The sequence below is a fragment of the Pagrus pagrus genome, assembly GCF_965226575.1.
Source record: "Pagrus pagrus genome assembly, chromosome: 10".
NCBI classification, from domain to species: domain Eukaryota; kingdom Metazoa; phylum Chordata; class Actinopteri; order Spariformes; family Sparidae; genus Pagrus; species Pagrus pagrus.
This window is the reverse complement of record NC_140194.1, coordinates 5022168-5034833: the sequence shown is the minus strand read 5'-3', so window position 1 is coordinate 5034833 and position 12666 is coordinate 5022168. Positions and strand designations below refer to the sequence as shown.

The 12666-nt window shown below is 42.9% G+C and overlaps 1 protein-coding gene across 2 annotated transcripts in view; it reads left to right on the top strand.

Moving 5' to 3' along the window:
* Positions 1-12666, top strand: part of ldlrad3 (low density lipoprotein receptor class A domain containing 3) — a 90779-nt gene that overhangs the window by 53428 nt on the left and 24685 nt on the right. The gene's annotated exons all lie outside the window — the stretch shown is intronic.

The following is a 12666-nucleotide window of genomic DNA, read 5'->3' as shown; positions in this document are numbered from 1 at the left end:
CAAATATATGCATGCGTCAAGGGCAACACATTCAAGTGTGTTTACAGGTCTTGCCGAGTACTACAGCATATCTGATGAAGAGAAGTATAAAGCCTTTTGTGTCTCTGGTGGCTAAGCTGCATTGTGGGTAATGTAGTGCCAGGTTTTGTAAAGCAGTCCACTGATCTAGCATTGCACTCCTATAACAATGTCAGACTCAATATGGACTGTTAAAAAAATAAAGAAATGATCAAAATCAATACAGATACTACATTACCCACAATGCAACTTAGCCACCTTGTGACATCACTATAGGCAGATTTCATGCAGCTCTATACTCCTTTCTCCTCATAAGCAGTAGTACTCTCCAAGACCTGTGAACACACTTCAACATGTAAAATTGGTGGAGTTACCCTTTAGACAACAAATTAGAAAGATATTAAAAAACACAATACACAGCTTACACTCATACATGATGTGTAAATATAAATAATTTGTTGCTACCACACCAGTGATCTATAGAGTCATAAAGTGTGTCAATGTAAAGACATTTGCGTGGGATGTAAACACTCTCCACTAATAAGTGAAATATACACTCACTTGACAGAAGTAGGTGTTTTGTGCACAGATTTCAGGATGTGAATAAGAGGCTTCACAAACTCCAGATGGAGGCACCATATGCACAATATGTGAATTGATGTCTGTGTTCATTATCTCGTTAAAAACAGCACTTTTTAAAAGGAGTATATTATACAAACTTGGAAACTGAGTCTGAGACATGAACCAGACGGTTAGAGGTTTGCTTCAGGAGACATACATGATTTAAGCTTAAACTGATGAGGCAGAATATTTCATAATCTGCAGAATAAAAGGACCGATTGCTGTAATGTTGTTAAAAATGACATGCTAACAATCGCTTGATGGCGGAGGTAACAATTAGCAGTCCCTTTAACTTGCACCATGATTACACAAATCTTGCGAGTGATCATGTCGGTGATAATCTTTTATGGAGACTTTCGCTGATACTGCGAGATAATCTGCACACGGCACACTAAAAGCCTTAACGCACTGCGATCCAGTCTGTCAGAAATAGCTACAGACACCAATTATGGATGAGTAATATCTCTCACAATTAAAAAGGGAAGTCTTGAAACAGTCATCTCTATCTCCTCTCACTTTATCCGCTTCATTCAGAGTTCATCCCCGGCAACAACACACCGGGCCGTAATCACTGCCACTTCCGCTTGTTGTGACAACCTGCAGTTTGTTGAAATTAATCAGGTTATAATTGCTGGAAAAACTGGCAGAGAGCTTTGTGGCAGATTTTCTGCACAGGTGGAAGCTTGTAGATAAAGTACTTAGCTTTTCTATTAAACAGGATTGAATGATTTTAGGGGAGTTGGGCTTTTTTTTTTTTTCCACTCGACGCGTCACATCTTCTGATGTTTCTGACAGCATCACTCGGGAAATGTGTCCCGCAGTCTGCGCCTCACAGCACTGAGACTGAACTTCAGCTTTAACACTCCTCTCACTCTGCCTATCAGACCTTTAATAACACACCACGGCATCGTCGGTGTAATGTTGTGATATACGATGGTATTGATGGCATTGTGCTGACTTGGCATTGTAACACAAGCGGCGGCAGAATCATCCCTGACAGTGATTCTGATGTCGTCTCGGATTGAATGTCTTATTCCACTGGCGCTTCTCACACGCAGCTGCTGCCACTATGGCACAACTCTCAGCTCCTGTCAACACTTCAGCTGTACTTTCACTGGCAGGAGGACGTGATTCCTGCCAGCAGACCAACTCTACTGTGCATATAACCCCAGGCAATCAAATGTGGACCAGTGTCAGTGTATATTTTTTTTTACTTTTCTCCTGTGCATCCCTACTCTTCTGTCTAGGTACTGCTGTCACATTGATGAACTTGAGTAAACAAAACAAAAAAAAAAACGTCAGTCAGAATAACAAAACAGAAAACAGGCTGTGTGGAGTGCATAACAAAAAGTCGATATTATGTCAGCGCCTACAGCCCATGAGACGGTAATGTTATTACCAGACTGAGATAGGCAAAGTCAGCAGAAACTTGATTTAAACTCAAGAGGCAAAAAACGTCTGATAAAGAGTCTACAGAATATAAACACAGCAGAGCCTGGTGAAACTTTTCAACACCATTTATTCTCTTAAGTCAAATGAAACTGTTCAGTTTCTCTCCGGCTGTGAAAAATGCCTCATGCCAAATGGTTCCTGGAGATAATTAGTCTGCTTATTATGATTCAGTATACCAACCAGGGTTCAACGTAAAGGTTTTTTATTTTTATGTCCTGTTGGGGATGTGGTTCACATCTACTTGCCCTAAGTTCATTTTTGCTTTCCCCTATAAGAATTATTGTATTCATTAGCAGGGACAAAAGTTATTTGTCATGTTTAAACTTTATGTAAAAGTTCACAATGTAGTTTTGGGGAAGAAATTTTACGAGAAGATAAAAACTGTCCTCAAACACAATTGCATACTGTTCTACTGTGTTTATATTTGCCAGGTCCTTCTAGTAGCTACCGTTCTAGCTTCAAACAGTGTTTTGGGTCCCTTAGTCCCCTTGAGGACGGCTTGTTTATATGGAAATACATCAAATAACTATTTCAGAGTTTATACTATTACCTCATTAATACTGTAAATATTGGCTTTCTGAGTTTTTTTAGTAAATGAATCAGAACAAGGATAGTTACATAAATGCAAAACGAAATTACCGAGTATATACGCATATACAATCCAAACATTAAAAAATGAAACTAAACCAAAAATAAATCACAGAAAATGTCAAATGTCAGAATTCTTACTCGGACAAACAAAACTACCATTTTGGACTCGACAAAGACAAATTATTCATTCACATTCATAATCGTGTTTATAAGGAAAAGAGATACTTTTCTGCTGCACCTTTGTACAAGCGCTGTAGATTATTTAAAAAAAAGTAAATCTATATTTTTATTTTAGTAAAGCTGATTTACTGATCTTTATGTGTGCCATACTATCTTTGTGTGTGTGTGTTTTTGAAAGAAACAGAAGAAAGGGCACAAAGAAAGGGAGTCCATCCATCATCACACGCCCGTCCTTTTCAGACTCCACAACTCAATGCAGAGCCACAGATTTTCTGAATGGACCTGTATTGTGATGCAGAAATATTGATCGATGTCTGTGTCCAATGCACTCCATTTCCTTGTTGACAAGTGAACAATACCAACTCCGGTGCCGGCTGGCAGGATGCAGCCGAGTCTCATTATGGCGTCTGAGGCATTAGATCTGAGAGCGTGTTCTTCACAACAAATACTGGAAGGTGAAACAATCGAACAACATTGTTAGGAGAAAACCTAAGACAGGATGAATGGGAGAAATGTTTCTTACAGTTAGAGTTCACTGGTGATTACTCTGTAGAAAACGTTCTCAGTTTATTACGACTCCTGCTTTAATCATAAATTGTTTTATGCAATGCTCATGGGCTGAGAGAAGATCTAAGGTCTAAAGCTTTATGATACATGATATTGCCAGTACAGTAATTGTACTCTATTTTATACTTAAAGAAGTGTTGTGCCTCGCTCGGGTGTTTATTTAAAGCCCCGCTAAGGCTGAGAGAATGTTTTCAGTACTAAGTTTTATCTTTTTCTCTCAAAAAAAATACCTGAATTTACAGCTTTCAAGCAGAGCAGTGTGCAAGTTTTCAATTCGGCTCTCACAGAAATGTGCCAGTGCACCTACTTGTAACCTGCCAGTGTTGGGAAGTGTTGTTGTATCCCAGAAGACTCCCTGTCAGCACTGATTTTATAGCAGCGTTTGTATGTATGGAGCGCAAATGACCTAAATGTTCTCCCGCTTATTTTGCTGCTGAAAACTTGTGTAGCGGCGTAAAGTACACGTGTCGAGAAGCTGTGAGCTCCGTGTTGTTCTGACCTTCAGAACCGATGAAGGAAGAACAGCTCGGGGTTTTTTTCCTTTGTTTTTTTGTTTTAGTTATTTATTTTTTATCATCACCCTCTCTGGAGTGAAGGCATCGCTGCAGTTTGACTCTTTATTTCTTTCCTGTATGCACACACACACACACACACACACACACACACACACACACACACACACATTCTCACCTTACATTCTGCTCTGACTTTGCCTCTCTATAATAAGCACAGACCTGCAGGTGACAGATAAGGCATACAATATCCGCTCTAAGCCACCTGAGCCCAGCATCTCCTTCCTCACTTTCCCTCCTGTACCTCTTCCTCTGTTCAGCTCCTCTTCCTCCTTACCCATAATTATTCGCTCCAGTGTCTGCACATTTTCTGCCTCGATTTGAATAGTCTAGTGAGAGATCAGCCTGTCAGCGGACGCATCAGCGCCGCATTTATGGAGTAGCGTTTGCTTATCCTGCCCTGGAGGTGTCCGATAATTAGACCCGCAGAAGCAGCGGCGTCCTCCCAGCTCTCTTTATGCCTCCAGTGTTTTTATTTCCGATCAGAGTGATTTTAAACAATTTGGCAGTGTTAGATACGGACAGAGCAGCACAGAGCTTTAATGTTTATCGTTTTATTTGATGGGTAATTGATTTTTGAAGTAGAGGAGAGTTGGCAAAGTGGCAATGTAACAATACGCAATCTGCTATAAATGCATTGGTGCGATCATTTCACGGTGAGATAGGAGGACTAGGAGAGGGGAGCCTGTAACGTATATTAGAGATAAAGAAATGGAAAGTACTCCATATAATCGTAATATTGTGAACCAGACAGGGAGTCGCGAGGAGCGATGAATAGCAATGGGCAGGAAGATTGAGGTAAGCAAACAGAGACAGGTGATTTGATAGAGAGAAAGGCAGGTTTCTGGGTAGAAGTGAGTGAGGGGTAGCGATAAGCCAGAGAGGATGAGGGCAGCATCCATCTCAAGTCGAGCCCCGAGGCCCGAGCACCGGAAACAAAAATGACATGAAAGCTAGCATAGCAGAGCTTCTCTTTACTCTCCCTGGTCTTCCCGGCTGCTCATAGCGGGGCGGAGAGAGTGTGCAGTGATGGAGCACATGTTTGCCCCTGCAACGAATTGTTGTTGAAACACCGCCGCAGGGCTCACAGGACACGGCCTGATGCCGGCGGAGCCCTCGCTGAGAACAAGAGAGCCGCTCTGCATATCCAAGGAAGCATGTGCATGAGTGCCTGAGCACACTGACACAAGAGTCACACTGCAGTCCACTGTGACTGTTCTGCATGTTTAATTGCAAATGATAAGTCTGCAGCCTCGAGATGGAACTTTTCTGAAGGTCGCGGCACCGACAAGGTAAAGTACAAAACTGATGAGCACAGAAGTTAACACTTTAAAAAAAAAACGGTGTCTGACAATCGCCTTAGAGTCGTTTAAGAAAAGTAATTGATATAAAATGCACACATCAGCGTCTCTCATTACGCATTAATTAACACAAGTAGGAAAAGGAGTATCAAATAGTTGGGGGACTGTGTGAGAATGATTGATTCTCACGTCTCAAAGAAGCTGCATCTGAAGTTGTTCTGAAGGAGTAAAAAGTAGCTGACCAAGGGGAAGTGATGTGAAGGTGGGAAGGAACAGAGGGCCAGAGGATGAGGGCTTCAAAAGCGCTCAATGCCTCTGTGTGTTTTTGAAGATAAGGTATGCTCTGTGTGGCCGCGGGCATCAAAGGTTTGTTTTGCTTGTGTGTGTGTGTGTGTGTGCGCGTGCGTACATTTCAGTGTGCACTTGTTCTTTCAGTGAACACCACACACACAAACACACACACACACACGTCCAAGTTTCGTTATGTTCTTCGTTAAAACTTTGAGAAGCTGTGACAATTACATTTCGTGATGTACCGTAGCTTTCCCACACGCCACGAGGAAGATTTATGCTTTCACCGCCGCCTCTCCTCTCGGCTATTTATTTTAATACCAGCGCAATAATTGGACAAATAAAAGGCAAATGAATCCTTAAACACAGGAAGACTTTCACCGCCTGATGTGCACAAACACTTTGAAAGCATCAGCGCATCAATTAAGGCCTTTTTGAACAAAAGGGGCAGCATCAATACAGCAGACCAAAAAGGTTTTTCTAGTGTTGACATTCGGGGCACATTATAGAATACATTTACGCAGTTTGCTGGACAAATCCATTTACATGTGAGTTAAATTACAATGCATTGCAAACAGAATTATTTATAGTCTTTCTGCTCTAGGGTATCTTAAATCACTCTTACAATGAAGGAATCACGCCCGAGGGTGGGCCTTTGTTTACACACCGCCTCAATATACTGTATTTTATGCATGTTTTTTAATGTCCAGACTCCTGTGGAGACGATCAGTAAGCCCCTCAGCACACTAAAGAATGCTAATGCCAACTATACTGTGTGATTCAGGAAGTAGAAGTGGCTTTTAAAATTGTTTTTTCACCAGTGACCTCATCAGAGTCATCATTGGCCTACAGGTCCTCAGAGAACTGTCAGTCAGAGTGAGACGTTGGGCAGCGAGCTGACGATTAACATTAGTCTGCTACACGAGTACGCTGTCACAACAGAGGCAGCCGACATCACTCTTGACCTGGAGTGGTTCGAGGAAAATTAAGCCACCAACTAAACATGATCCAAGATTTAGTGGAATTAAGTGGCAGCAAGACTGTTTGGAGAACATGACTGTGTATAATTAAACTTGCCAGCTTCTTTTTGATAAGCCTTTCAGCGAGAATCACTTGTTTCACAGAGCTCGTCAAGGGCATCTGGCAAGCAACAGTGTCTGCATGACTAAAATTAATATGATCATGGCAAGCAATAATGTGTAAAATTCACACGCTCGTAAGCTTTATTTTGGCCACCGCCGCCACATATCCACAAACCTGCCAAGGGTACAAAAAGCAATTTTAACCTCCTGGTTTGTGTATGGAGCGCCGCTCTCTGAGAAGTCAAATCCCTCATTTTAAACTCCAGGGATGCTCCCCTCCCACCGAGAGTAATCTGCAGCTTTCTATTTGTTATATCCTCCTAAGGCTGTGTAAGAACTACTCGATAGATCCACTAGCACTGCATCTGCTGTTTTGCATAAGCACTATGTATTCTGCAACCAGCCATCACAGCCCTGCCATTTACAGCGCCAATAAACACCAGTAATTCAGACGGGGTTGTATATACAGTGACTGTGTGCTGACATCTAGCAGTAACTCCCGCCTCTCCATTAGAGTCGCCAGTAAACTAGACATTCATTTATAATGTCACTCTGATACATAAAGAACAAAGAATGTCAGAGTGATTAAAAGTCCTTCGGTCCGTATTCAATATTGGTATCCTTTTAGCTTGCTAATAGCCTCTCACACAGCCACGTCCTCCCCCATTGATTGCTGCCAGACTTTGGGCCGGAATAATATAGCCGCTATAGATTAAAATGACAAGTTAATCCGCGTGCAATTTTTGAAGTGGAGACGTGTGTGACGCTGAGATGTTGGTCCATTCATGCCCTTCGTCAGTAGCACTCAGAGCGCTGGCACAGAGAGAAAAAGGTGTAGGAGGGAGCATGAAATGGCGCAGGGGAATATAATGGCAGCAGACTGAGGAGTGGGAGTGGAATGTAATGATGCCAGTTCATCAGAGCCAACGCACACTTGACAGGCACAAATGGGGAAGGTTGCACATGTCACCGCCCATGGATTTGAACTCTGGAAAAAGTTTCGGGGGCTTTTTTATTTTTATTTTTTATTTTTAAAGCCTACAGCACTCTCAGAAAGCGGTGTTGAGTTGCTCTTGGTTGTTGGTCTGCAGGAGAGGAAGGCAGAGCAGCTGCCAAGATGTTTTTTCGCTGCTGCTGCTGCTGGCAAAGTTGAACTGAGGGGGTGGTACGGCTTCCTATTTCCATCATTTAAATTTGAGATGAGTATTTTTTTACAGTATACAGTAAGAGCGTTTTTGAAATTGGGTCTGGCAGTAGCAATTAACATGTATGCTGTTGTTATCCGTGTGTACTTGGAAAGGAATAAACCGTATACCTCTTTCACACTGGACAAAAAACCCACTAAAACCTGCTGAAACATCTGACTTTTGTCTTTATTGGGGGAGGGTGCTTTCCCATTTATCAGCTCCAACTCCAGTCGGCAGCGATAGAAAGATGTCCACCTGGGTGAACGCGCTCATTTCCGTTATATTCGTCTCCTGGTAATGGGAAAGAAGTCAATCACCCGTTTTTTATCGGCTTACCCGCACTTTAAAATCCCTCACATTTAAAATTGATGTAATAACAGTAATAGATTACATTCATCTGACCTATCTGTTGTGCGCAGCCTGCTTTACTATAGTGTGAGAATGTATCCCCGCTTCTTCCTTTATTGCTTGTCACCACCTCCCTCCCTCCCTCCTCGCTCACCAAGGCTAAGTGTCAGCCTTTTCAGAGCTCCTGTTGTTTAAGGGCCTCGTTGCCGTTGGCCGCGGCCACAAGGGGGGGTCACTCCGGGGACCAGAGTCTGCATGAATCATCCCCGTCCTTGAATCATTTCCAGTCAGCCGTTGCTGTTCAGGCCCCTGTAAATTAACAACCTTTCCCTCTTAAACCTATCCTCATTCAGTCGCCATGGTGATGGTGGTCAAGTGACGACCTGCACCCACAGACTAGTGGAGGAATTTCACTGTGAACAATAGCTCCACTGTTGCTCTTTGGTGGAGTTGTAGTTTGAGTGCTGGTGCTGTTTTTGTTTTTGCGTGTATACGTGTGGGTGCACAAATGATTGTTTTCCATCAATCCTTCGCTGCCATTCCTTGCTTGCACTCCCATTTTAATAGCTTTTTGGATGGATGACTTAGAGGCAGTTTAGAGATAATATAGCTCAAGTGTCAATCTCTGGTTTGGCAGGCTTGGACATGATGGCCACACACAGCAGCCAAAAACACTGAAGGTGAATAATCTGATTTTAGATTATTTTAGCAACACTTAAAAATCCCAAAATGTGAGAAATTAGCTCATTAGCTCAGTGATTTCTGCTTCTACGAGCATCACATTTGCATTAGAGTGCGTTAAGCCTGGCCTCTACTGCAGCATTTCCCTGCTCCATCGACACTTGGCTTGAAAGACGTGCCCCTCTCCGGCCCCCTCAGTACACACTTACTGGTTGGCTGACAGCATAAAGGAGGTGAGATGAAGTGGTCTTGAATCAGACTCCCTCTCTCTAAGGCTTTTCTTTCCATCCCTGCATCTAAATCATTCCAGTCATTTACTGTACCTCCTCTCTTTTCACTATACACCAGCAAAAATTATGCCTGCCTAGTCCGCATTGTTCAAACTGCATTGAGGCCTTTATCTTTCTGAAAACACCTTCTAGAAAGACCGAGAGGTGTTGAGGCTGCACCAATACCGGATATTGACAGCTCATTAGTCACTCTGCTAAATTCTTCAATAGCCCGTTAAGTGGTGGCAGATACTTTGACTGTTTCTTTGCAAAAGTTTAGAGATTTGTTAATCAGGTCTTTAATGGATTAGCATGCAGTGAAAAGAACTTAAAAGGAAAGTTTAATTATTCCTTGTTTTTGGTTTCTCTTTGAAATGTTTCCATTAGTACAAGCAACATTTCTTTTATATCTCTCGCCCAAGAGAAGGGGGGAAAATGCTGTTTTTGCATTTTTAAAATTGCACCGAGTTAAAAATGGAGAAAAAATTATGAATCCGGAGCGACGAGGTGCACTGAGCATGAGTTCATTCTCTTGGATAGCTTTGATGAATGCTGGAGAAAATTTAGATACAGTCCTTTTAGACAGTTTTTTGCCCAGAGCTCGATCTAATTTCCCTCCCACAGAGACGCAATTTTTTTGACCGTATTATCTTTTCCTTAGGCATGTCTAATGCACTCATCCATAAGTAGCAGAGTCACTTAGTGGCATTGCAGCGCTAGTCTGCTGGAGTAAATTACAGTGTACCAGACCGGTGTATTAAAGCAAATAACAGAAGCTGAGATATAAAGAAAAAAAGGGCCGTAATCAAGGCTGGCATAAGGTGCTCTGCTGCATCTTATCAAAAGAAGCTCCTCTAGGCTGCAAAACGTTACTGAGTCGCTGTCAGGTTGCTCAGGATGTGGATCACGAAACACATCCTTTAGTCTGCTGAATTCTGTATCATCTTTTTATTCTTAATTTCCCCATGATGTGCGTTTATGTATTGGTTACCTGACAGTAACTAATCCCCTTTAATTATTACTCCAAGGAAGTGTTATCCCCACATGCATCTACTCAAGAGGCAATGGACCGAAATGGTGCGCAGCTATTAGGAGTAAACAAATAGACACCCTCAAGTGATGCATTAGGTGTCAGTCAGCGCTCACCATAATGGGCCGGGTTATTTTCTGCAAATGTGTTTTCTGCCAATACTGTAAGTGTGCATTCACCCACGATATGGTTGAGCTGCTCTGCAGACAAAGAGCCAGAGCAATTATTAAGGTGCGATAGAATGCAGATAAAGGTGAGTGTTTTGGAGATTTGAAGGTCCACATATGTTGTTGGCTGTGTGCGCATCCGTTGTGGAAATGCGAAAAGAAGCGAGGCTTCAGTGGAATGAAGGAAAATGAAGAGTGCCCCGGAGAGAGCGAAGAGGGATTGCATGTCAGAGAGTGTAAGAGATAGAAATGTGAGAGGATGGTCGAGCAGAATATGGGATGACAAAAGAGCAAAATGTGAATGTGAAGACGATGGAGCGGAAGAGGGAAGGAAAGCACAAGGGAGGGAGCGATAGAGAGCGAGAGGGAAGCTGATGGAGATGAGGGATTAGGGAGAGTGGCAAAGCCATTGAGGGAAAAAAAAAAAAGATAGAAAACCCTCTGGATTCATTGTGTAGAGAGACAGGGAATCAAGGGGGAGGACAAAGAGGCGGTGGGAAACAGGGAGATGGAAACGGTAGCTGGTGATGGGGTCATGGGTGCCGGTAGAGAGAGAAAACCCACAAAAAGAGGTAAAGAGAGGAACCGAGTGGCGAAAAAGATGAAATAGTGAGCAAGAGAAGGCATCAGCAGAGAAGGGAATAAACAGGCAGAAACCTGAGAGACAGGTGCAGGAAGCAAAGGTAAGAACAGAAGAGAGAGGATGTGGAGGGGGGGGAAACGACAGGAAACAACAAAGCGAGTGATCAGGATGAGGGGATTGAAGTGGAGCCAGAGTGGTGAGGTGGGAATGAAACAAAGCAGGGTAGACAAAAAAAAAAAGAGAGAAAAAGCACGGATGAAAAAGAAAATGAGGAACAGGAGTGTGAACAGTGACAGGAAGGACTGAAAAACTACAGGGCGAGGTTTTTGAAAGGGGTCATACTTGAAGCTGAAGGATTGAATAGGGGGCCTAGATTAGTCCCTGCATGCAACAGTGGTCTCATTCGTGGTAATTACTGGATTCCTCACCGCATTTCTCAACCGCTGTCTTTTCTTTCTCTTTTTCTTATTGTTCTCGCTCTCCTCTGCCTCCCTGGCTCATGTACCATTAACCTTGCATCAACTTTTCTCAGTTTTGGCGTTCGGCTCCCATCCCCACTCTTTTCTCATCACTTCTCTTTACCATCTCACCTCCCCATTCCCCACTGTCTTGTCTCCTCTTGTCACGGGCTCGCTCTCCTCTCGCCTCTTCTCACTGCTCTCACTTCCTCTGGCAGTCTGCGGTCGCTTTGTTCCGATGGGCAAGGCTTAAATGCAACACTTGAGATGATAAGACCACTCTGTTCCTGCAGTGGTGCTTTTTTTTTTTTGTTGTTGTGTTTTTATCATCCCCTCTAACACCCTCCTCATCCTTTTTTCTGTCTCTCTGTCTCTGCCTCGCAATTCTTACTCTTTATGTTGTTGTCGTTTGATAGTGTCATATGGACAACCCCATGCCAGAGGCGTGTTGAACCCATGCCGGAGATTGAGAGCTAGGAGATATGGAGAGGAAAGGAGCAAGAGAGAGCAAGAGATACAGTGAACAATGAAAACTGATTTTTTTTTTTGTGGTGTGTTTCAGCTTCGGTCCTTCTCTTGAGCAGCTTTTTTGTTTGGTGGAGAGAATGTGCATAAATCACGGACGAGTGTGTTGACGGGACTATAACGGGTATAGGTCTGTGGTATATGATTATGAGCTGCTTGGCACTTGAAATTAAAGTATGTGTTGTAGAGAATGAAGGAGAAAAAATAAATGTGTGCATAAAATGCTCTGAAAACCAAAGAAAATGCCTCAATTATTGTCCTATTCCTCAAAAGAGTCTTACCTTGGGCACTGTAATTTACACCATATCCCAACAGCGAGCAAGCGTCTGACTCACGCTCCGCATCAGAAGCTCTCTGTCCACACTGCATCTGTTAAATATTCACATCTGATGCGTCATGTAAATTAAACCATGTTCCTCTCAGCTGTGGGCTGGAGATCAGACTGGAAACATCTCCCTCAAGCTAGCTGCCACATTATTTAGGTTTTTGTAGTAAAGTGAGAAGATAACGTATAGATAACACCTCATTTCAACTTCAGGAATCAGCTGTTCGTCGTCAGTGATGCAGCTCTGTTAAGCTGAGAAACAGTAATGAATAGAAAGAGGGTGCGCACAACGTTGTCAAGCTGTGCAGCGCTGTGTCGCTCGCAGCCACTTAGGACACTGTAATTGAAAACAATTGTATCATACTGATTCTGACGTGCACATCACATTCAGTAAGGACACAGTGTCTTTGGTTGAATG